General features: G+C 42.6%; 1 pseudogene; it reads right to left on the bottom strand.

Moving 5' to 3' along the window:
• Positions 1–25,383, bottom strand: part of LOC118656948 — a 103,122-nt pseudogene that overhangs the window by 43,495 nt on the left and 34,244 nt on the right.

Raw genomic sequence — 25,383 nt, 5'->3', positions numbered from 1 at the left:
AGTAAAGTTATAAAGCATTCCTTTTTCCAGTGACACAGGAATTCAACCACATGACTCCTGCTGGTGTTTTGGAAAGGCAGCTGGAAGAGAGGCGAGCTCTTGGAAGGATGCTGTGTTTCCTAGGCACAGACTGCCTCCCTGGAGACTCAGGGCAGTGCCTCAGGCCATGTGGCCTGAAATCGAATAATGGAGACAAAGAAATCTCTGCCCTGGATTAACAATTGGCTATTGAGCTCTGATTCTCACTGGGTTCTTTCCACCTTCTATTATACCCGCCTCGCCCTCCCCGCCCCGCCCCCCCAACACCACCATGAGCCAGGTCCCTAATCCAGAGCAGACATTCTTGCAGCCTGAAGAGCTGGGGAAGTGACAGGCAGCAGCGGGCAGGGGTGCCTTTGTCTAGTTTTGGGGTATAAATTGTGGATCAATTGCAATAATGTCCACATTTAGGCTTTGTGGTCATTGAGACAATAACTGATATTTCATAGTGTTCTCTAGGTACCGGACGTAGTCTCAAGTGTCTTACTTGTAGTCATTTAATCACTATAATATAACCCTTAGAAGTGATTGATTTCATTATTATCCTCATTTTACAGTTGAGGAAAGTAAAACTTGGAAAGTTTAAGCAACTCCCGTAGGACCACACATTTAGGAAGTTACCCAAGTACAATTCAATCCAAACGGTTGGCTCCAGTCTGTACTCTGAACCAATGCACATACTACTGTTCCCAGGGATTGCTGGTTTAGGGATCCCTTTATGGGATGTACACATGAGTAGTTTGGAGGCAAAGGAGGCTATCCCCTAGCTTTGCATAGAGCCGTTAACCCAAAGAACACAATGTGTGAAAGAGTTGAGATGAATTTTGGTTTTGATCTGAAAATGAAATAAAATAGAAGGAAACAAGAAAATACTGATTGGAATCTAAAAATCAAAATAAACGAACAAGGAATCTAATGAACAAAATAAGCAGATAAATAAAATAGAACCAGAGGCATGGAAACATTGAACAGACTGGCAAATCTCAAAGGGAAGAGGGGAAGAGATTAACCAAAGAATTCATATGCATATAAGAATTACCTATGGACACAGACAATAGGGTGGTGAAGGTGGGAGAGGGGGGTGGTCTAGGGGAGGAACTGGGAGGAGGGGGACAATGGGAGGGGAGAAGGGGGACATCGGTAATACTCTCAACAATAAAGATTTAAATTTAAAAAAAATAAAAGACTGAGTAGGAAAGGAAGAAGAAGAGAAAAAGGGGAAGTATAATTAAGACACATTTATTCATTTCCTTAATAAATGAGTGTCTCCTATGTGTCAGGACTTGTGTTAGACACTAGGAACCAATGGCTGGCAAAAACGAAAAGACAACATTTTGTCATTAGGGAACTAGTAGCTTAATGTGGGAGACTGACCTTCATCAAACACCACATGTGTAAATTTCAAATGATGACTCCTATTTAGTGCTGGGAAGGAAAATGCCATGGGGCTTCACATGGTATAACAGGGGCCTGGCCTCATCTATCTCCTGCTTAAAGTGTTCCAGGCAGAGGTTTAAGGTGAAGCTGATTCTGATATTCTTGAGTGAGTGAATCTTGCTGACACAACAGTCATCTTAGTTTCTCACTAGGAGTTTGAAAAGGAAGTTTGCCTTTGAACTTTCCCCAACCTGTTCTAATTTTAGCTTTATTTCTCCTGGTTCAGTGCCCCTTTCCCTAAATCACTGGTGCCTCTAAATCACCGTCACTTCCCCTTCAGTAGCAGTTTCTCATTGGGCAACTGTCTACTGAAGAACTCATTTGTCAGTGACCCCGCTGCCACTCCGCCAGCTTGGCAGAAACATCTGGGAGCCAGTTGGCTCACCTCAAATTCCCTTCAGCCGTCTCTTTCTTTCTGGAACATTGATTTGAAGCAAAGGCTCCAATGTTCTTCACTATTTATTAGACTCTCCTTAGATTATCTGTAGGTTATTTTGGCACTATATTTTTACAATATACAGAATATACAGTTTCTTACAGACAAAAGTATACAGTAAATTCTATTTCTCTATTCCCCCTTCATGCCATAATAGGAAACATTGGAACTCTCAAAATTCCAAGATAATGATGTTGGTACAGCAGCCCAGAATATCTGTGTCATAGGTGGTACTGAGTTTGTGTAGCATAGTTAGCACTGATTTTAAGATTTCTTTTTGGAGGTCAAAAATGTCTAATTAGCTTATTGTGCTTTCACCATTGGGAGTTATATTTTGTGGAAAATTGAGAGAATGGTGGCTCTTTCTACCACTACTCTGCTATAACTGCTCTTTGCCCAGGATGTTCTTCATGCGGACATTGAGCGGAGTCCAAAGTGCTGGGTCACTGCTGCCTGACAGGGGCTCCTTGTGTTTGAGTTTTGGAATTTACAGCCACTGTGAGAGTCAGCAGTCACCAAGGGAAAAACACACGTACTCAAAACAAATTCCCATTTCCCCCCTTTCCATTAAACTGCTGCTTACCACCAGGGCATAAAAACAAACACCAGAATCTAAGGGTCCGTATTTACTATTTCCCTGAAGGACACACTGGAGACTCTGGCAAGGCCCCTCAAGAAGGGACCTCCTCACCTGAAGGTGCTGAGCCCAGCTGCCTCTCCAGACACTACAGGCCATCACATGCCTTGTTTTCAAAAGGATGTGTCTCCCTCATTTCTGAAAATGTTTTCCAGCCAGAGGTGGGCTGTGAGACTCTTTCTAGAATTTCCCACTCTCGGCTCTTGAAAGGGTCCCTGGGTGGCTGTCCTGACCCTTGTCACCAGAGCGTTCACTTGTGGTGATTGCCCCCGCCTGCTTACACTCTCCCCCGGGAATAGTCTTGTAGGGATTTCATTCTGGAGAAATCTCAGGTGGAAACTATTGTTCAGCTAGAAAGTGAGACTTTCCAAAGGGAACATAAGTCCAAGTAAGTAACACATTCCGACATTCATTCAGGCAATGCCAGTTGTGCGGCACCATTCACCCGTCCAGGGCTGGGACTGCAGCAAACAGTGGTGAGCTAGACAGTGCTGGGCTCTGTCCTCCTGAAGCACACTGTCTATCAGAGGGGATGGAGATACCAAACGATCACACAAATTTATGATTAGAACTATGAAAAGTGCTGAGTGAAAGGCAAGAAGCCAGGATTGTGGAGGTGGGGCAGGTTTCCAGAGAGCGGAGACCTGAAGGACATTGCCCTTCTGGTGCCTTGCCTTGGCTGGCTGCTCTGGAGCATCTACACCTAGTGGAGCAGGGCTTTCTCTGGGAGTATCTCATTCACCGAGGCCAGTACAGATTCTTCGCTTAGCATGTGGTGGAGGATGTCTGGCCAGCCTCTTGTATCCTTTGGAACCAGAACCTGGTCTCTCAAAATAAGAGGGGTATTCTCCTACGTCTTTCTTTGCAGCATTTAATTATTCCAGTATGGGATTTGAGTAGGAAGTACAACTAACGAGGCATTAGACTTAAAGCATTTAACAACACCATCTTATCTGGTCCTCATGCCAGGCTCAGAGGTAGACTATCTTTTAGCCCTCCTATTTTATTTATTTATTATTTTTTAAAAAATATATTTTATTGATTTTTTACAGAGAGGAAGGGAGAGGGACAGAGAGCAAGAAACATGGATGAGAGAGAAACATCGACCAGCTGCCTCCTGCACACTCCCCACTGGGGATGTGCCCTCAACCAAGGTACATGCCCCTGACCGGAATCAAACCCGAGACCCTTGAGTCCGCAGGCCGATGCTCTATCCACTGAGCCAAACCGGTTAGGGGTAGCCCCCCTATTTTATAGGAACATACGCAGACAAGACGGGTGTTTCACTATTCATCCCTTTACTTCCCTTATTGTAGCACTTAACACTCTTTATTGTCATGACTTACTTGCTAGTATGCTTCCCCCACAGGATCTTAAGTTTATGAAAGCAGTTATAATCACCACCATATCCCGGGCACCTAGCAAGTGCCAGGATATAGAAATAATTATTTGTTGAAAGAATAAATAAGTGAATGAATGACTTGTTACAAAGAAAATCTGTGTTCTGGAGGAAGAAAAAGACATTGAACTAATTTTCCAAACAAGACTACTTTGTCCCCGATGGGCTGGAATTCAAGGCAACAATAAATGTAAGGGCCAACACAATTTTTCACGTGCCTGAACTGAGAGTCTGTAAAAGACATGTAAAAACACACAACACTTATCTTAAGCCTCTCCCACAAAATTATTACCTCCACCTCTGACTGTTGTCAGCCCTGCTGCCAAGAGACACAATAAGCACCCCCCCTCCCCCACTGCAATTTCCTGCTCTGCTTCATGTCAAGATAATCTCTGAGTATGTTTGTTTTACATGTCAGAGCTGAAACCAGAAGTCCTGTATGGCTGTTTTAGACACGTGTCTTCATCAGGACAAAGGTGAAGTCAGATCAGTATTAGCCATGCTGTGTGCCCTGTGCCCCTCCTCACATCCCTTCTCCTTTCTCTTCTGATAGGAAGAGAACTCCCTCCACCCTTTTGGTTACTGAACTGATGTGTAAAAGCCGGTGTCCAGGTTGTCAGCACTGCTCTACTCCTGGTTCTTCAATGACGGGGGCAAGATATTCAGGCTAGAATTTAGCAAAGAGGAAGAACTCAGGGGCCATTTGTTTATACCCATTAGACTGGGGGATGGGTGTCTCTGGGTTTCTCACTGAATCTGTTGTTCATTGTTCTAGGCCTTTGCTCCTGGATCCAAACCAGAGCAGTGGTAACTTGAGAGTTGGACCCACACCGTGTCTGCTCGTGGCCATAGCACAATGTCCCCAGCTGTTCTATCACCACCTCTGTTGTCCCTATTCTGGGGTGTTAAGTTTCCTGCCCTAACAACTGTTCAAAGAACTTGACTTGAGTCAATTGTATGAAACTATTTTATAGTGGCTAAACAGAGAGGATGTGGGGTTAGAGCTGGATATGATGTGCTCAACTGTGCATTAAAACGCAGTGAAGTTAGCAGTGTCCCAGGTTTCACTCAGATCCCCCAAAAGTTGTTTAAATGGGAGAATTATCAGGATGAGGCTCACAAAGTACAAATCCACAAAATTTTTCTTCTAAGTCCTTAGTGGTCCTGTTTTGAATAATGAAGAACTAAGGGGAAATGTTGGGGTCAACATGGATGAGGTCTATTCTTCAAAGAGAAAAATAGCAAAACATAAAGATGAGCATTTTAAATTTATCTTCTCTAGATTATCCACAAAAAAGTAACTCATCCTAGAAGCAATAAAAGTGCCATAAGAATATTTATAAATAAAATTATGGTGACTCGGCCTCTGAATAGACAAGGAATCAGGAAAGCAGTTGTTAGTCCCTTAACTACTTGTAGAACTTTCGGCAAGCCATTTCCCTCTTTTAAACCTCATTTTCCTCATTTGCAAAATGATGGGACTGGGTTGGATAATTTCTATGGTGCTCTTTGCAGCAATACAATTCTCTGGTTCAATGAAATAATGTAAATATCTAAAGGAAGCCTGTAGAATCTGTTATTTTCAGTGGAGTGAAGTTGGCCTCTGAGCTGTTACTTAGAAGGAATTTCTTAACCACAAGCCAGTAAGTGGCTATGTTATTTCAGTTAAACAATCTGTAACTGAATTTAAATTACATTTTAAAAAATCCAATCCTGCTGGAGTATGTCTGAAGACATTGAACTGAGTTAACTATTTTAACATGACTTGAAAAAAGTAATGGGATCAGTAGTAATATTAAACGTTATTGATATTATAATATTAAAAAGAGAAATAACTCTAGTAGCATTACTGTACCACAAAAAATATAGAGAACAACACAACCCCTATTATTAGTCATTGTGGCATTCAGTTATTTTCTAATGCCATTGCAAAACATGTGTAGTCAGGAAAAGAACGTCTGCTCTAAACCCTGCTAGAAGAACTCAGGCAATTGGAATGTTGGAAGTACTGTCTCTGAGGACTCAGAAAGCAAGGGTTCTTCTATAATCTATACTAATAAAAGGGTAATATGCTAATTAGACCAGGCATCTTCCGGACATCCTCTCTGGCAAAGCCAGGCTGGGCCAAGCTGCTTGCCTGTGGCTGTGGCCCGGGAGAAGCCGAAGCCACCCGCCTGTGGTCCTGGGTGCCAGCGCCTGCGGCCTGGGAGAAGAGAAGCCGAAGCCACCTGCCCGCCCGCGGTACCGGGTGCCAGCACCTGCGGCTGCTGCCTGGGGGAAGCTGCCCGCCCGTGGTGCCGGGTGCCTGTGGCTGCAGCCAGCCCGGGCAAAGCCGGCCCAGGTCCCAGGTGCCTGCGGCAGGCCAGAGGAAGGGAAGCCCTGGTCCCGGGTGCCTGTGGAGGCTGGAGGAGGGAAGCCTGCGTCTCGGGTGTGGGGTCGAGGCAGAGGTGGTTAGGGGCGATCAGGCCAGCAGGGGAGCAGTTAGGGGCAATTAGGCAATCAGACAGAGGGGTTGGGGTGATCAGGCAGGCAGGCAGGCAAGCAGTTAGGAGCCAGCGGTCCCAGATTGCGAGAGGCATGTCTGACTGTCAGTTTAGGATCGGGCCTAAACCCGCAGTCGGACATCCCCCAAGGGGTCCGGATTGGAGAGGGTGCAGGCCGGGCTGGGTCCCCCCACCCCCCGTGCATGAATTTCATGCACCGGACCTCTAGTTTTATATAAAAGAGTATTTCTCAGGTGAGCTCTCTGGTGAGCCTGCCTCAGAATCAGCTGGGGTGTGAAAGTGCCCACGTTAGGCCCCACCCAGACTCATGGGATTAGAACTCTGGTAGCTGGATGACTTAATAAGCACCCCATATGCAGGAAAAATCCTGAGAAAACTAAAGGTCTAGAAATGTTCTTGGGGTGGGGGACAGTCTTTGCAGAGAACACCACAATGGCCCTCAGAAGGAAGAGAATGTTCTAGGTCCAAACAGATGAGGAAAGATGCTTTGTGTTAATTTATCAGCATCCAGTTAGGAATAAGATGCATTAGATCATTTTGTTAGAATAAAATGGGGCACAGGCCTGAGCCTCTGCCTCGAGCTTAGGATGGTGGGGTAGTAAGCAGAGTGTAGTGCAAAGAGCTTTGGTTTGCAAGACAAACAGGCCTGGGGTCGGGTCCTGATTCTGCTTAACTCCAGGCAAGAATGCAAGCTGGAATATCAGTAAGGTGCTTAGTTTTGTTAGGACTGTATATCCCAGCTCCGCATGGTAGGATCTCAATAAATAATAAATCTTTGCATTCATTTCCTATTGCTGCTGTGTAACAAATTACCACAAATTTTAGTGGATTAAAACAACACAATTTATTCTTGTATACCTCTGGAGGTCAAAAGTCTAAAATGGTTCAGTAAGGCTGTATTCCCTTTGGAGGCTCTAGGGGAGAATCTGTTCTCTTGTTTTTTTCAGCTTCAGAGGCCACCTGCATTCCTTGGTTCATGGCTCCATCCTCCATCCTTAAAGCCAGCAGCATGGCATCTTCAAATCCCTCTCTGTCTCTCTCTGACCTCTGATTTGGTCTTCATACCTCCATCTCCTCCTCTGGCCCTCCTGCCTCCCTCTTATCAAGACTCTTGTGATTACAGTAGACCCACTTGGGTGATCCAGGATAATTTCATTTCAATATCCTTAATTAAATCACACTGCAAAGCCCCTTTTGCATATAAGATAACATATTCACAGGTTCTGGGGATTAAGACACCGACATCTTTGGGAGGCATTATTCTATCTACTACAATGCCGTTAAACAAGAGTTTCTTAACTTCTCTAGACCTTGAATTTCTCCTCTGCAAAATGGAGTTTCTACTAGTATAAGGATAAAATGCTGTACTGATTGTAAATGTACAATAAAGGGAAGCTATTATTTGTATGCCTTCTAATTATTCTAGAACCAAACTGCTTATAAGGAAATGAATTAAATATACTAAATTGATTTCTTTCTCTCTTGTGGGTAGTTCATTATCAGCATATACTTCCTATGCCAGGACTTTATATACCACTATAAATTTAGTTTAGTTTTTCATTTAAATAAAATATAAATATTCAGAGGATGTTAGGAAACTTTTAAAAAGTCCTTCACTAAACTTTTAAGGTTTTAGTGAAGGAAAGAGAACAACTGTAGATATTTTAAGTAGACAGAATTTAATACAGGCCAGTAGATAATTCTAAAACCACTGGAAGGACAAAGGAGCAAGGACCAGCTGCAGCCACTGGCAATGCTGAGTTGAAGGGCACACTATTGTAGGGGATCTACGGACCAGGAAGCTCCGCCACAGTGAGCACAGCCGCCTTTCCATACATACCCTTAAAGCTGGAGACTAGAAATTGGAAGCCACCACCTGTCCCGACACTCTGAGACCTTGTTTGTCAGTAGAAACAGTCATTAGAACATGTTAAGAGTTTGACAAATGAGTTAAAATGCATACAGCTAATTTAAATAGCGAGACAATTCTCAAAGCAGGGTGTGGTGGGAATAAACTATGACCAGATATGCACCTGGCATCAAGTGGGTTCTCAATAAGGATTCTTTCTCTTTCCTTCTATTCCCATATAGCGTTTGCCCACCTGAGGCAAAAAATGCAGGAAGCCTTTGGTTTGCAGCGGCCCCAAGCTCATTTAGCCATCTTTTATTTTCAATGAATCTCTGAACCCTGCTATGCCACATGGCTTTGGCCACACTTGCGACTTTCTTGGTATAACCTTGAATATGGTGCATGATTTCTAAACCCCCTTAGATAACCTTAGAAGCATCAAAGCAAAACAGAACAACAAAAGAGCACACCACACAAGGCCTTTGCATGTATGTGATTATTCAAGGTAAGAAGGACAATTCTGAACTATAACACTGGAATTATATGATGGGAAGTGGGAAATAACTACTCTGTGCAGGACCTGAAATTGCTTTTTTGGCACCTACACACACAACTACCACACATCATTTTGGTAACCTACTGTCAAGCAAAAGAAGGTTTATATTTTGGATTAAGAACGTTACATTCTCTTCCATTACACTAATTTACATAGATTAATGTCATCATTAATACATGTAAAGTATAATTCCTATTCAGTCATTTCACCACCCCATTTATTTAAATAAAGACGTGTTCTTGACCTCATGTGTTAGGAAGACCTTACACTAACAAAAAGCACTAGTTTTTCGGTGTGAAATGAAGTACAAGTTTAGAGCAGTGCAGCACATGGGCAGCGCCCCCAGCCGAACACTTCAGGCTGGCTGGTCTGTGATGGGAACAGCCCTCAGGGCTCTTCCCCACAGCGGTGTGTTTGGAAAGTCCTAGCAAATCTGGCTCTGTGCCAAGCAACTGAGGGGCACATTTTTTTCTTATGAATCGAATGAACCACCCTCTCTCCCGCTCCCCCCTCAACCCCCGGCAGACCCACCCATGGAAGGCTCCAGGAACAGCTGGGTGGAATTAAATGGCATTTATTCCTGTATTGGTTATGGCCACAGGCCAGGAATTCTACACCCAAGACATACGTAGCTTCCAGCACACATGAGCAGTGGTATTGATTGTGGTTGGAGCTCCCCTCTCACCGTGGACAGGATGTGAATGATTAATTTTTCTATTAAAACATTCCTAAAGAATATGGAAGGACTATTTGGTTTTTGCGCTGGGCCTGGTTTTTTCATGAGAATACCCATGTAATTCTCATGTGTCCATGATAAAGGGGAGAATTGCACAATGATGCCGTAGATTCAGATGACTCACACGACTAATCCAGACAGAAGTGTCCACAAGGATCTAGTCTTAGATTCACTAAGTAATTATCTAGTGACTTCATGCAACACTGGATTTAGTCAGAAAGACTTGATATTATAAAAATGTCATTTCCCTCAAATTAACCTGTATGATCATTTGGAAAATTAAATGTGCTGAAATAACTGGGGAAAAAAGAAAAATAGACTATGAGGCAGGGGGTGGGAGGAGGGGATGTTCGGGGGGCGGGGGTGGGGGCGGGGGGGTAGATCAGCCTTATCAGATGAAAAATCCTCTATGAAGATATAGTAACTTCAATGTTGTAGTATTAGGTGAGAAGAGATATTCAGATGAATAGAACAGAATGGACAAAATCTATTGTCTATGGAAATTTATAATAAATTTGTAATTCAAATTAAAAAAAAGTTATAGGATGTTCAGGAACAGTTGGAAAAATTAAGTTACAATGTTACCTCTCAGGATATACCACCCTTCCCTCATCTTTTAAATCTGGATGGATTAAAGATTTAAACATTTAAAGATACATGAGAGACTAAAGGTGTGTGTGTATGTACACGTGGAGAAGCCTTTCTAAACACAACTGTGAACGCTGGAGTCATAATAGAAACGATGGCTTCATTTGACTCCACAAAACCAAAATAGTTCATAGAAAAAGAAGTACAAATTCCTATATACATATAAAAACATGCTCATCCTCATAATTAAGGAAATGCTAATTAAACATAAAAAAGAATACTTTTTTTTTTTGCCTATAGGCAACTTTTAAAAGTTTTGAAATCAATATTGGTGAGAGATTGAGGAAAGGAGTATTTTCACATACTTTTTGAATGGAGAACATGATAAAACCCTTTTGAAGGCAATTTGACTCCATCAACCAAATTTTTAAATTGCATAGCAATTACTCTTTTTGATATTATGACGAAAGTATGCCAAGTTATTTATTGAGCATTGCTTGTTCCAACAACAGCTATAGTAGAAACAATCTAAATGTCCAACGGGGGAAATAACAAAGTATAATGTGTCCATATGCTAAAATATTATCTAACCATTAAAAAAACATAAATACTGATAAATAAAGTTACAAGATACATAAGTAAATGGAAAAATGTATCTGTGAAGCATTGTTAGGTTTGCATGGGACTCCAAGAACTGAGGCAGCCACTTCCTACCTGAGAGGAGCCAGCCAAAGATGAAGCCACCGGCTGGGTTTGCACCATGAAAAGAATCTGGATCCTGGTTGGTATCATTGAAATGTTGAATTAACCACTTTGCAACCAGTCTTCCTTCAGACTTCTTGTTATATGAAGTAAATTTTTTTCATTATTAAGTAATGAATGATGGGTTGTCTGTTGATTATAGCCTCCTGTTACAGTGGTCCATAAGTGTTGCACATAAAGTAAAATACAGATCACAGAAATACAGAACAACCTTGATGAGAGGTCTTAACATTGCCTTCTAGTTGGTTTCTCAGCCTCTCATTCTGTCTTTAACACGTATGTCTTCTGGGGTAGCTCTGTGCAATACTACCGCAGCAGAGTTCTGACCAGAATGATCAGGTAGTGAGAAAATATTAAAAAAGGAAAAAATAGACTGGCTGTGTGGCTCAGTGGTTGAGTGTAGACCTAGGAACCAGGAGGTCACAGTTCAATTCCTGGTCCGGGTACATGCCCAGGTTGCAGGTTCGACCCCCAGGATGGGATGTGCAGGAGGCAGCTGACTAATGATTCTCTCTCATCATTGCTGTTTCTGTCTCTCTCACTCTCCCTTCCTCTCTGAAATCAATAAAAAATATTTTTTTTAAAAAAGGAAAAAGTAGATGTATGAAAATTGACAACATAATGTTAAATTTAAACATTTGACTTATACACCAAATAGAATTTTTTATAATTTTACCTTCCTGGATGAATGGAAACAAACATCGGTAATATATTAAAAATCTATTTCTGAGGAAAAACATTAAAAACCATAAAAATATGTATATAGGGTGCACATTTTTCTTTTGCCTCAGGCTCCACTGTGGCTTGGCAAGGCATTGTTGGATCCTATTTTTATTTAAAATTGTGTGACTTTGTTCATTATAGGTTTTGGCATTAATTTTGATTTTTAAAAATACTGCATGAAATAGTGTTTACCCTGATTATTGAGTATTTTGGTGCTGGTTTATATCTTGCACCCGAGGTGAGGATCTCACTCTCCTTATTCTTGTCTTAGAGGCAATACAATGTGTGCAAGGCTTCTAGTCATGTGATCCAACTCTCTACTGTCTAACTTTTGGGATATCCAGCTCCCCCGTTTTCCAGAGACTCTGTGGGTTGCTCCTCCTATTTTCCTCCTTGCCTACTTAGCATCTTCAAGTTAGGAACAATACCTCCTCCCCCCCTTACCCCCAAAAATCCCTGCTGAATAAGCCCTAACAGAATTCTTTGTGTGAAACTCTGAAATATGATTTAGAAATGCCAAAGCCAGTTGTTTATTTTGGATCAAGTCAGCAGATTGTCAGGCTCAAGGCAATATATGTAAAAAGCTCTTTGGAAGTTACATTTGTTTTATTATAATTCCAAGTGTTTTTATCTTTTCTAACCGATGGGCTGCTGAAGTATTTTCTGCAGTCAGGCTGGGACAGGAGACATTTTTAGATAAATGACCTGGTACTACTCTCTAGAGAGGCCATTCATGCTGCTGCATAGGAACTTGCAAGGAGAGGCAATTTGCTGGATTCTTAAAGGGGACAGAAAAGGAAATTAAAAGAGTCCTGAAAGGGTAATCATTTAGATGAGAGGTTTGGTTGAAGAGGCCCTAGATACCTCTTTCAACATGGGATTCAAATGGATTGGCAAAATCCATTTCTGTGGAAGAAATAAAACACTGAAATCAGTGGGAAAATGTCAGTTTCTCACTTAGCATTTTAAAATGTCTGTTTAGCAGGAGGCTTAAAATGTGGCTGCTCTTCTCTACAGCTTGTGTAGACAGAAGACAACCCACAGGCCAGCTGAGACTTTGTGCTCCTGTATTTTAGTCTTGCTGCTGACTACCAGCTCATTAGTATTTAAATCAGCTCATAAATATTTCCTGGAAATTCACAGTTGCTTAACCTTCACCACTATTCATCTCCTGTTCTTTAGTCTTACTTAACGCCTTTGTTTCTTAGGCTGCTAACATTGCTGAAGGGTAGATTTCATTTCATATTCATCTTTCTGATGAATGGTGATAACAAGGAAAGGAAGTCCTGTTAGGATAAGGATGAGAAATGGAGAAAGGATGTAGAAGGAAATTTTACTGCATTTCGTTTGTGCAAATAAAATTATCTAATGATGGACCAAGGAAGTGTGTATAAAATAAGAACAGCCCCAAAGCATATGCCAAGGCAATTCATCCTGAATGAATGTTTCTTTCACATACTCTTTAAAAGCTTTGAAACACAGACGAAACATTTCATTGGGGGCAGGCCCTGGATGTTACCACTGGGGAGATGGTTGCATGGTTACAAAACCTCTTCTGTTCAGCATAAGAGCTGTATTTCTAATTATAAAATAATGATGACAGAGAGGGGCCAGTTCCATCATGATTCTGTATGGTTGTTAGTATTCTGCCAGAGTTCAACATTAATACCTACATACAATGCCAACAGCCAGTTCTTTTAAATGAGTGTGAATAAAATTTAGCCAATGAAAAATGGGAGGAAAATAAATATATCGTATTTCATTGAACTTAAAGTGCCATTGAATGTAAGTACTATATATATATATATATATATATATATATATATATATATATACCCAATGAAGAAAAAAGAGCTACCAATTAAACTAGGACAAACGGTTGCTTTTAAAATACATCCTGATTTCAGAGGTTAAAAAAAAAAAAAAAAAAAGAATGAATCTCTTTAGCAGAAGCATCCACTTTAAGAAGCAATGACTTTTCCATTATCATAAACCTAAGAGACTTGAGAAGCATTGAAAAGCAAAGCTCTTGGGACCAACCCTGAGAGTTTTCCCAGGATGGGGGACATTTATGGGGCTGACATTCAATCATATGTTCCAAAGGTCTTCTAGAGATAAACCTCAGAATAAATAGAGAGATCTGCCAGGCCCAGGCAATTAAGATATAATTTTGGGTTAAGAAGCACCCAATCCTGTTCAAAACAGCCTAGACCAGTGGTTGGCAAACTCATTAGTCAACAGAGCCAAATATCCACAGTACAAAGATTGAAATTTCTTTTGAGAGCCAAAATTTTTAAACTTAAACTATATAGGTAGGTACATTGTTATTAACTTAACTAGGGTACTCCTAAGGCTTAGGAAGAGCCACACTCAAGGGGCCAAAGAGCCACATGTGGCTTGCGAGCCGCAGTTTGCTGACCACGGGCCTAGACAACTTATCTGCCATTCAAGAATGCACAAAATTTGGTTTGAAACTATGTTTTAAGTTTTCCCCCTTCTAGTTTCCTATACGTAATCTGTACTTTGTGCCTGTCCTAACTCAAGTCCCTTTTCTGATTTGGGGCTCTAGATTCCCAATATCTCCATATCCCAACATCCTTCCAGCAAACGACCTTTTTAATTAAATATGACAGAATTGTATTCAGTTGCTTATCTGCAAAGGTCCCCGAGATATTGCTTTTCTTTTCTTTTTTTTTTTCTCTCTGATGAGTGTCAATACTTTATTTTGATGTAAAGACAGGAAGCTGGAAAATACACTGCATTTAAAATCTTGGAAACCCCCTCCGGACCCCAGAACTAATCTGTTCAAACTCAGATACTTAAAAATTACAGCAGCAAAACAAAAGCACAAAAAAAAAACCAGATGGAGAAGGTACCCTGGGCCAGTAGTGTCACTTGGTGTGGATGACTGAGGTGCTGAACAGGAGCTTCTGTTTCTTTCTTTTCTGTTTTCTTTCCTTTTCTTTCTTTCTTCTTTCTTTCTTTTCTTTTCTTTCTCTTCTCTTCTCTCCTCTCCTCTCCTCTCCTCTCCTCTCCTCTCCTCTCCTCTCCTCTCCTCTCCTCTCCTCTCCTCTCCTCTCCTCTCCTCTCCTCTCCTCTCCTCTCCTCTCCTCTCCTCTTCCCTCCTTTCTCTTCAGAGAGGGCATCTGAAGCAGCAGGCGTGTCCAGTTTCAGGAAGGCTGCTTCCATAGCTTGGTTGAAGGAATTTTGGAAACTGGGCACAGGAACACGGTCCGAGTTTATCACTCTCCCCAACACTGTCCACAACAGCAGGAGGGACTACACTGTTTTCATCTTTCTTGGGAACAGTTTTGGGCCACACATCTGCTTTTGCTTTGCCAACTCTCAGCATCTGGGCAAACGAAGGGAAGGAGAGTCTTCCTCCAGGCTCCCAATGCAGAATGAAGGACTGCCCTGGCTCGCAGTGGGTGACCCAGGGGTCAGCAGAAAGTCTTCTTGGGAACCAGGACTTCTGCTAAGAGGAGAAATGGAGCCCTAACCGGTTTAGCTCAGTGGACAGAGCGTCAGCCTATGTACTGCGGCGGGTCCCAGGTTCAATTCTGGTCAAGGTCATGTACCTTGGTTGCAGGCATATTCCCAGTAGGGGGTGTGCAGGAGGCAGCTGATCGATGTTTCTAACTCTCTATCCCTCTCCTTTCCTCTCTGTAAAAAATCAATAAATATATATATTTTTAAAAAGATGCTTTTCTTAAAAAAAAAAAAAAAAAAAAGAGGAGAAATGGAGACAGCCCCATGGCCCTCAGTGCTGGTGGGACCCAAAGCAGAACCAGAGGAGCAAGTATAGGAATTAAAGGCAGGAAACGGCTGTAGATTCTCAGGGGAATGTGGACTTCTGGGTACTTGCCCTGTTTCTTCCATCTCAATCCTGAGCTCTCCAGGGCGCGCCTCTCCAGCCTTCTTCTGGAACCGGCGCTTCCTCTTCTCAATGTCATCTGAGAATGTCTCCAGGGTTTCCTGAGAGCCAGTTCACAGATGCTTAACTCACAGGTGAGGGGCAAGTGAGAGAGATACACCTATGACCCCGTCGAACATCCTTAGACATGGGATTCCCAGTGATCTCCACCACTGGTGCTGAGATGGCAGGGCTCTGCTCCAGGCTGCCATACCCCGCATGAGCAGCGCACGTTCACAGGATGTAGGGAGACACTGCTACTGACTAGCTTTGTGTTTTAAACCAGTCTCTTAACCTCTCCAAACCTAGGTTTCTCTTCCGCAAATTGATAGTAAAAACTACAGACCTTCTACATTTGCAAAAGATACCCTCCTCATAATCTCTGCCTTTGTCAATCTGGGTTCTGAGCTAAGACCTGGAGATAAATGTGATACTGCCTCTGGCCTTATGGGCTTACTGTCTCCCTCTTACAAAATTAATGGCAGGACCCAGGGAATGCAACAAAGCAGAAAACCCATTCTGAGTAGAAACAGCACCAGCAGGTCAAAGAGCATTAGCTGAAACTGGCCTTGGTCCTCAGCATGCCTACATCTCGCTTCTTTTTGTGTTTAGTCCTTCCTAATGGCGCCCCACCCTCCCTCCAGAGGGAAGTGCAGCGCCTATAAGAGGGAGCTTTCTGCACTCATTGTTCTACACCCCCAGCCTGACTAAAGCTGCTGAAGTGTCTGATATTCTGCAGTTCTGCCAGGTTAGCAGCCGGAGCAAATAAAGGAGGTCACGGTCAGCATTTCTGTGTCTCATCTAACAAACAAGGTCAGGTATTCCTTTGAACAATCCAGTCCCAATAGCTGTGAAACACAAAGAGACAAAGAGGGGGAGGTTTTCCAGAGAGGCTGGTGGTTAGGCACAAGGTGGGTTTAAGTTTTCAGCTTTTGTTGTGGGAGAGGAAAGTTCTTCTCATCCCAGGCTTCACCTTTTCAGAGTGGGGAAAAGGAATCCGGTAAAAGGCTCTTTTTGTATTCCTCTGCTCTCTGCACTGCCATGCCAGGTGCAGAACTTGGTTCCCTGGGGAATCAGGATGTCATTGCCCTCGAGGTGTCTGGCCATTCATCCCCATTCTTACCATTTATCACTACTGCAAACTCAGAGCCTTGAAACAGATGAAAGAGAATGTTGGACAAGCCAGTGAAAGAAGGGGGTGCTCTGGAGATCAGAGCCAAGAGCTGAGGTTCTGGCCAAAGGGAACCTCAGTTGAGCGGACTGTGAGTTCTCTGGTCTCTCCCCCAGTTACCCTTGCCAGATAATCCCTGTAAATGGAAACCAACCTATGTCCACAAACACCTCTGTGTACCTTCTGTTTTTAACTCTCCAAGGGCACATTTTTCAATCTCTTTCCTTATAACAAATGCTGTAATTAATGTTATTCTGGCTAATGAAAAAGAGGATAACATTCTTTAGAGCAGTGGTTCTCAACCTTCCTAATGCCGCGACCCTTTAATACAGTTCCTCATGTTGTGGTGACCCCCAATTTCATTGTTACAAATTGAACATAATTAAAGCATAGTGATTAATCACAAAAACAATATGTAATTATATATGTGTTTTCCGATGGTCTTAGGCGACCTCTGTGAAAGGGTCGTTCGACCCTCAAAGGGGTCGCGACCCACAGGTTGAGAACCGCCGCTTTAGAGAGAGAGAGCAAGGTGAGTTAAAATCCTGGGCCGCCCCTCCTTTGTTAAGTGAGCAAGCACTTAAACACCATTGTCTGAGGATTGGTTCCTTTTACAACTGTTTATGGAAATACTGAAAACTCTCTCTGAGCAGAAGAAAAGTGAGGCCTCAGTACAAACCCCAGGTGTTCTGTTGGACATCTTTACCTCGATGCTCCTCAGTACCCTGGAAATCAACATGTCTGAAACGGAGCTCAGAACCCTCAGCCACAAACTTCTTTTTTTTTAAACATTTTATTTTATTTTTTAAGAAATTTCTTTATTGATTTCAGAGAGGAAGGGAGAGGGAGAGAGAGAGACAGAAATATCAACGATGAGAGAGAATCATTGATCGGCTACCTCCTGCATGCCCCCCATTAGGGATCGAGTCTACAACCTGGGCATGTGCCTTGACTGGAAATTGAACCATTCCTGGTTCATAGGTCATTGCTTAACCACCGAGACACACCGGCCTGGCCTTTTCTCAGTTCCTGTCTGTAGGTGTCTGGTACCATCCAGATACCTGGGAGTCATCTTAGATACCTCCCTGCCCTTTCTCTCCCCCAATTCTATCAGTCAACAAGGCCTGCATAGCTCTCAAATCCATTATTTCCTTATCCTTACCGCCCTAATTTCAGGATTCATTTCTCTGAGGTGGCCTCTAACAACCAATTGTTTTGTCTGGCATTTAGTTCTCCATCCTGTTTTGCTCCATTCCATCCTTCAAATGGAGGCATAAGCAACCTTTCTAAAAGGCAAATCCTATCCTGACCCTCACCTGCCTAACATCTGTTACCCAATAAGTAATGCGGTTCCCTGGCATTGCTCATGAATGGACTCCTGCCTACTTTACAGCTTCAGCTCCTGCCACTCCTTCTTTTGTACCAAGCACTCTGGTCATGCCCAAAGATTTGAAATTCCTAATTGGCCCATAGCCTTTCACACCTTCATTCCTCTGTGTTTGCTCTTCACTGGTTCCTTATATAAATATTTACTAAGCACCTCCTAAAAATGTGCCAGCCACTCTTTAAAGCTCTAAGATACAGTAGTGAGCAAGACAGCCCAAATTCGTGATCTCCTGGGATTTCTAGTGAGAGGACAGAATCAACCAGCCTCAAATATTAAAAAAAAAAAATCTAAGTTCCTTTCTATTACATCTCGTCAGATCCCAGTCATCTCCCCGACTATCTTCAGGACTTTGTTGTGTATAATATTTCTATGCTTATAGATATACAAAGCTATATAAAAAAATATAAAACTTACTCACATAAATACACCTATAAAATATTCTTCAATTTCTTTATTTTATCCAACAATATATCTTGAAGGTAATTCTATGTCAGTATAAAAATAAATTATTTTATTTTATTTTTTTTCTAATACATTGATTTTCTCTTGGGAAAAACCACCTCCCACTCTGTTTATGTGGCTGATCACCTGAACTTCTCCATTCAGGAGGAGGGCTATGACCCATTTTAGGCCAATTAGTGTCACAGGAGTGGTTCAGGGGTGGATGTATGCCTCTGTCTGGGCCAATGAAAGTCATCTCTGAGAATTCTGCTAGTTGCTATGCTGATGGTCTCCCCGGTCTCCTCTCGCCCTCATGTCTAAACCTGTGAGCCTGAAACATTCCATCATTTGCAGCAGTCTTCTCCAGAGAGCCATCTGGGATTTGATGTTATCTTACAATCTGATTCTGTATGTCTCCCATATTTTAAGGATGTAAAAAAAATCATTGCTGGCTCACAGAGAACACTACATTTTGCTTTTCAGGTCAATTTTAGACTTTTAAGCTAACTCTCTGTTGCTTCTGTTACATAGTAACCGGCACATTGCCTTGTGATTATCTATGTGCATATCTGCCTTTGGACTGGACTCTTTTCAGATAAACAATGACTCATTACCTGTCTGTCTGGCATTTGGTAGTCACTCATAAATATTTGTTGAATAACTAATTAAATAAAAAGTTGACCTTACATTCACCTTCCCTGGATTGGTTCAGGAGACTCTAGTGCTTTTCAAAGTACCAAATCTTTGTACTACCCTGTGATGGATTGAATTATCAGCAAATATTTACTCCTCTCACCTGGATTCCATGAACACAGGATATTTCCCTTCCATTGACTTTTGTCTTGGTCATGTTTCTCCCTTTGGCCAATGGGATATTAGCAGACAAGGTGTGAGCAGAGGCGCTTGGGTGGTAGGGTTTGCCATCTCACACTCCTGCTTTTCTCCATGAGAAGAACCTGCCTCAGGTAGATGTTAGTTCACGGAGGATGAGAAGCATGCGGAGCAGATCTGGACCAACAGGTTGGAGCCTAGTCCACCCTAGATAAGCTGTACTCAGTTTACCTGCTGATGTGTGAGTGAGTGGAAAGGAGGTGCTTATTGCTGTCTGACACTGAGATTTGCATGGTTTGTGATGCATTATTATTGTGGCAATACCCTACTGATACACATCTACATCAGAACTACCGAAGTGTTTATTATGAATGAGATTTTTAAGCTCCTAGACCTCATAACTAATAATCTATAGTGTTTTTAGAAATCTGTATTTTAATAAGATCCTCAGGAGGTTGTGATGCTTACTCCTGGGCTACAGCATTTACCACATTGCTATTTTCAGTGATGTGGAAAGGGCAGTACTAGTACTCAGACAGCTGCTACACTGACCTACAAAACACTGTTCTGAGAAATTTGGGGCTGTAAAGAAGCCAGGAAACATGATTTTCTCATGGAATCTTTTAAAGGGTTTGCTAATTGAGAAACCTAAAGGCTTCTTGAGTTGACTTATAAACTTAGCATTTCACAAAAAGCTAGCCTTTCAAGCAGGTGTCTAGTTAATACCTTTTGTTTAAATTTGAATGTTAAAACTAATCGGTCTGTAGAACATTCATTAATTAAACACGTACTTAGTAAGCTCTTACTAAGTATTAGGCATTCGGAAGATGATGGGGAAATCCAATATGCCTTCCAGCTTAGTCAGCCACATTCCCTCCTTTGCAGAGGTGGGAGTTTCTGGGAATGCTTTCCTGGGATGACTTCTGTCATCTCTTTAGGCACCCACTCACATTTGTTCTCTCTGGGCCCGCCTTATTCCTGTCTTGAGAAGAGAACTGTTTTTAGTAGTCATAGAACAAAGCAATCTCTCTCTTCTGGACGCTGACTTCACCTCAGCACTCTGCCCCAGGTTCCTTTGTCAGTGTACTGCATCCTACCAGGAAATCCCACCACCCAGCAACCCTGTAGGTGGCCACGGCTCCGGAACTCAGGTTCTGCCATTCCACTCAGTGTGCTAGTCCTACTGGCCGGGAGCATTGATCCTGACCAAGAAACTTGATCTCGGAGCACTCCTATACTCAACTTTCCGGACATGAAATCCATGCTTTGGAAAAGCATTTTCAGTAGCAGACAGAACAAAAGCATTGAAATCTGCAAGGAGTTGCACTGTGATTAACATGCTGCAGAAGCAGATATTGATTTGTTTCTTTGCTCATCTGAAGCTCATCTGCTCACCTCAGAGAATGGTTTACTGAATTAACCTTTGGTCACAGACTACACAGAGCACCCAATGTACTTATTTTTCTCCTGACAATATAACACAATGTACCAAGCAAACTTCCTTGTGCCTTTTTTTCATATTACTCATCCAAACCACAGCTTTGCCCTGTGAGACTGACCTTCTAAAAGAGACAGCTAGACTCATAATAATGATGTCATCCTTGTCATTTTATATGGACAATTCCTAATGGTATCAATTGTTGTAAAATGTAAGCACTTCTAAAATAAGATTTGTGCCTTTGATATGTTGTTTGCTACTTGGAATGCCCTAAAAAGTATTTAACAACCATTAAATAGGGGACAGAAGCAGTGAACTGTGGGCTGAACATCTCTAATTCCAGTTCTCAGATAAGTCGGTAACACTTGGGAGTTCTGTTTCCATCCCTGAGAAATATAACCAGTGAACAGTCAAGAACTGCCAGCAGTGATCCAAATGGCACGGCTGAAGGAAGCCCGCACTCCCTGCTGAGTCTGCTCCTGGATGAAGGTCAGGACTGGAATCACCACGGCCATTTGCCCTCTGAGGCAGTGCTGTCACTATCCCACCCACACTTTCTTTTTCTAGGCTGGGCTCCCAGTCCCCTCCAGTGCTCCACACTCACTGCGGGTGTTGACTGCTAATAGCAGCTCACAGCTGCCCCTTTCTTTGGGCACCTGCCCTGAGCCAATGGGAGTCCCAGGAAACAGGAAGGTCATGACCCCCTCTCCAGGAGAGTGGCTTGTAGCCAATGGCTGCCTGACAGGGGTGGTATAAAAGTTCAGCCCCCTTGTCTCAAGGCAGAACAAACTGTGGTACAACTCATGCTCTAGAACTCCCCCTGAGATCAGGCTGAGGCAGGCCATCTTGGGAAACCACGTCTTTTTCTACCTATTTCCCTTCCTTATTCTGCTTCCCTCACTCTCTTACAGGTTTTTCCTGAGAGTACTCTCTCATTCTGTCAATAAATTGCTTACACAAGAATCCCCATTCAGATTTTGCTTCTAAGGAGCTTGTCCTCAGAAACCCACCCAAACAGGATGAAGTAAAACTTTTTTTTAACAATATATTGCTATCTATAATAATAAAAGTGTAACATGCTAATTAGACCCGACAACCAAAAAACCTTCCAGACATCCTTCCACATGAAGCCGTGGTGGCAGGGGCTGAGGCAGAGGTGGTTAGGGGCAATCAGGCAGGCAGGCAAGTAGTTAGAGGCGATCAGGCAGGCAGGCAGAGTGGTTAGGGGCAATCAGGCAGGCAGGTGAGCAGTTAGGGGCAATCAGGCAGGCAGGTGAGCAGTTAGGGGTGATCAGGCAGGTAGGCGAGTGGTTAGGGGCAATCAGGCAGACAGGCAGAGTGGTTAGGGGCAATCAGGCAGGCAGGCAAGTGGTTAGGGACAATCAGGCAGACAGGCAGAGTGGTCAGGGGCGATCAGGCAGGCAGACAGGGGAGTGGTTAGGAGCCAGTGGTTCTGGACTGCGAGAGGGTGCAGGCTGGGCTGGGGACAACCTCCACCCCCTCACTCCCCATGCACAAATTTCGTGCACCAGGCCTCTAGTTAAGAATAAGGTCGCTGAGTCCCAAACACTAGTTTGAAACTCTGAAGATGTACTTAAACACCACCTGAACTATAAGAAGCTGCCAATTGGTCAGTTACAGTTACAAAAGACATTGTTCTGGATACACTGTTCATAGACAGGTCTTCAGTTGAATAGAAATCTTAAAATCCAGCAGAATTACAAATACGAATTTTTCCTTCATGGAACAATTTACTTGTGATCACAACATTCAGGTAATAACAGAGGAACAGCAGAATTTTCAGAAATGAATGACTAAACAGTAGTAACAAGAATAAGAAAATAGGGAAAATACCATCAACAATAAAAAATATTTTTAAAGAGAATAATAAAATGGATAATTACTATTTATCACAGGTAGGGTGGTAGGCATTTTGTCCAAAGGCCTTCTGCATTTCATTAACGTAACTCTATGAACACCCAGTTAGCATAGCAAGGACCCCATTCAAGTGTGATTCACCTAAAAGACATTGGTCTCCATAGCTGCCAAATAACCAGAAGATGGTGGAAAACTGCTACCAAGACCAGAGCACCCCCGTCTGAGTAAAAGATCAGTCCTTTCCTTTTCAAAACAGTTAAGGTAATCATCACCTCCATCATCTAAGCCTTCTCCTTCTCATTCAAAGCAGTCTCTGGAGCACTTTTGATCTCTTTTATGTTTCGATTTAATGTACTATCTGCTCACTAGAAGCTGTGCTTTTAGCTGAGCTACTAAAAGCAAGAACGCATTAATCAAACATTAGCACTTTAACTCAAGTATAATCTAGAAGTGGCAGACAGTGAAATTCTGACACCTAATACCCCTAAGCTTTTTGGGGCATTTGCCTAGAATACTGACACACTTCAGCAGGTTCTCTTCTTTCCCAGGCTGGAGTCGTGGGTTTTTAGGTATGTACTCCAGCTTCCTTTGAGACATGGAGATATCTAGAAATTTATTTATTAATTGGTTACGCATCTCCAGAAAAGGTACACATGTGCACTTTGTCTTAAGATCAACGTCAAGGTGTTAGTAATGACTTTCCATTGGCAGGGAGATGGCAGGGCCTTGTGAATCTGGGCACCGCCCCATCACAAATGCTGCTTGGAGATTCATAAACGTCTTCCTCTAATGGAAGAAATGAGAGTCCCTCTCTGTGTGCTCTGGACATTTCCCTCTCTTTTCAACATTTTTCTCTCGGTCTTTCTCCTTTGGACAATCTTATCAGTGGACATATGGGCTTTAACATTACTGGTCTTAAAGCAGACATTCCTCTCCCTTGATCCCAAATCAGCAACTTCCTGATTTCATGTCTCTGCTTCACAGCAAAACATATTGAAAGAGTGGTCTCTGCTTAGTGCCTTCACTTCCTTACCTCTCACTCACTCTTTTCTCCCGGTCAGGCTCCCATGCCCCGCTCTCCACTGGAACTGCTCTAGTTGATTTATCAGTGACCTCCATGTTGATAACCCTACGAATGACAGATATTTTTCTGTGCTTGTTTCATTTGGTCTTTCGGTGGCATTCTCAGAATTTTCCTTCTCCTGACTCCATGCAGTGGTGTGCTGGCAAAGTGGCTCCTAGCTGGAGAAGCCCTGACGTGTATCCGTTTCCTTTCCCCACAGTGTAAATACTCCCATCACGGCTAAATAAGGCTCCCAATGGTTTCACCACAGCTCACATACCGCTGCTTTCATGAAAGGAATCCTAACACCACTCATTCCTGGTTTTCTCCTCTTACCTCTTACCTTCTGCTTCTTGCTCTTTTTGTTGGTCCTTCCTCCAAAATTCTAAACGTCCATCTTCTTTAGGCCTTGGATCTGGGCTCTCCTCTCTCCTCCTTTCTTTCTTCATGGAAGATTTCAACTCTCTACATGGATTTCTTTCTTTAAAACAAAATTTAAAACAGGATTTATTTTTATAATAGGCAATAACTTAGAAAACGGAAATGATATAAAAACATGTTAAGAAGTCTCATGCCTATTCCTCTCCATATGCACCTCTTCCCCGTTACCCTTCAGATAAGCACTTCTATTAGTTCCTTGTGTATTCTTCCAGGGTTTCCTTTTGTAAATGCAAATGTTTCCTGTTGTATATATATGTGTATCTTAGTTTTCCTCTTTTTTATACAAAAGGCTGTATTATAAACACTATTCTGCAGCTTCCTTTTTACTTCACTATGCTAGAACTTTTTCTAGCATATCAGTAGAGCTATCCACATGATTTAAAAAATACCATCTAAATACTGACCACTACCAAATATATATATCCAGTTCAGACCCCCTTCCCTGAGTTATAGACTTTTCAACTGCCTACTTGACCCTTGATATCTCAAATTTCTATCAATTTCCAAGTAATACACTTGTTTTTATCTCCTGTGGTGGATGATAATTGATTGGTCCACCCATTACAAAGTCAGAGCATCATTTCCCCAGATGCTATGAGTGTTGGCTGCTAATGGCTCACAGCTGCCCTCTTCTCTGGAGAATTGCCTTCAGCTGAAGTGACCCACCTTTTCCTGGAAGTTACCCTCACAACCACCCACTGACTGACAGTGAGTATTTCAGCAAATACCAAGCTGGCTACTTCTTCACAAGATTTGAAGATGTACAGGGGATTGCCTGAGCGCATGGAGTATTTCTGGAGGGGCTGTTCAGAAAATCTGTGCCTTGAAATGATCCATTGAACATAGGCACAGAGAGCACATTTATCTGCTGTCTTCCTCCCATCTCCTGTGGCCCATTGGCTAAAGGCAACATACAGAGAGTAAACTCCCTGCTATTCCTGCTTGCATCACTTGGTCTCTCTGGCACTTCATTTGAGTTCAGAAATGTTGGGAGGAGGCAGAGACATGAGGGGTGGGCCTCAGGGAAGTCTGCGCAGGGCACGTGGCAGAGTGGTGATAAAGGCAGAGCAAGCAGCTTTGGGAGACAGACAAGGTCATGAGAATCTAAGGAGGGGCATGTAATGACTTCTTCTGAAAGGCTATGTGGCAACTTA

Source organism: Myotis myotis, unplaced genomic scaffold (genome assembly GCF_014108235.1).
Source record: "Myotis myotis isolate mMyoMyo1 unplaced genomic scaffold, mMyoMyo1.p scaffold_m19_p_5, whole genome shotgun sequence".
Classification (NCBI taxonomy): Eukaryota; Metazoa; Chordata; class Mammalia; order Chiroptera; family Vespertilionidae; genus Myotis; species Myotis myotis.
Note: the sequence above shows the minus strand (reverse complement) of the source record. Positions and strands in the feature narration are given on the sequence as shown.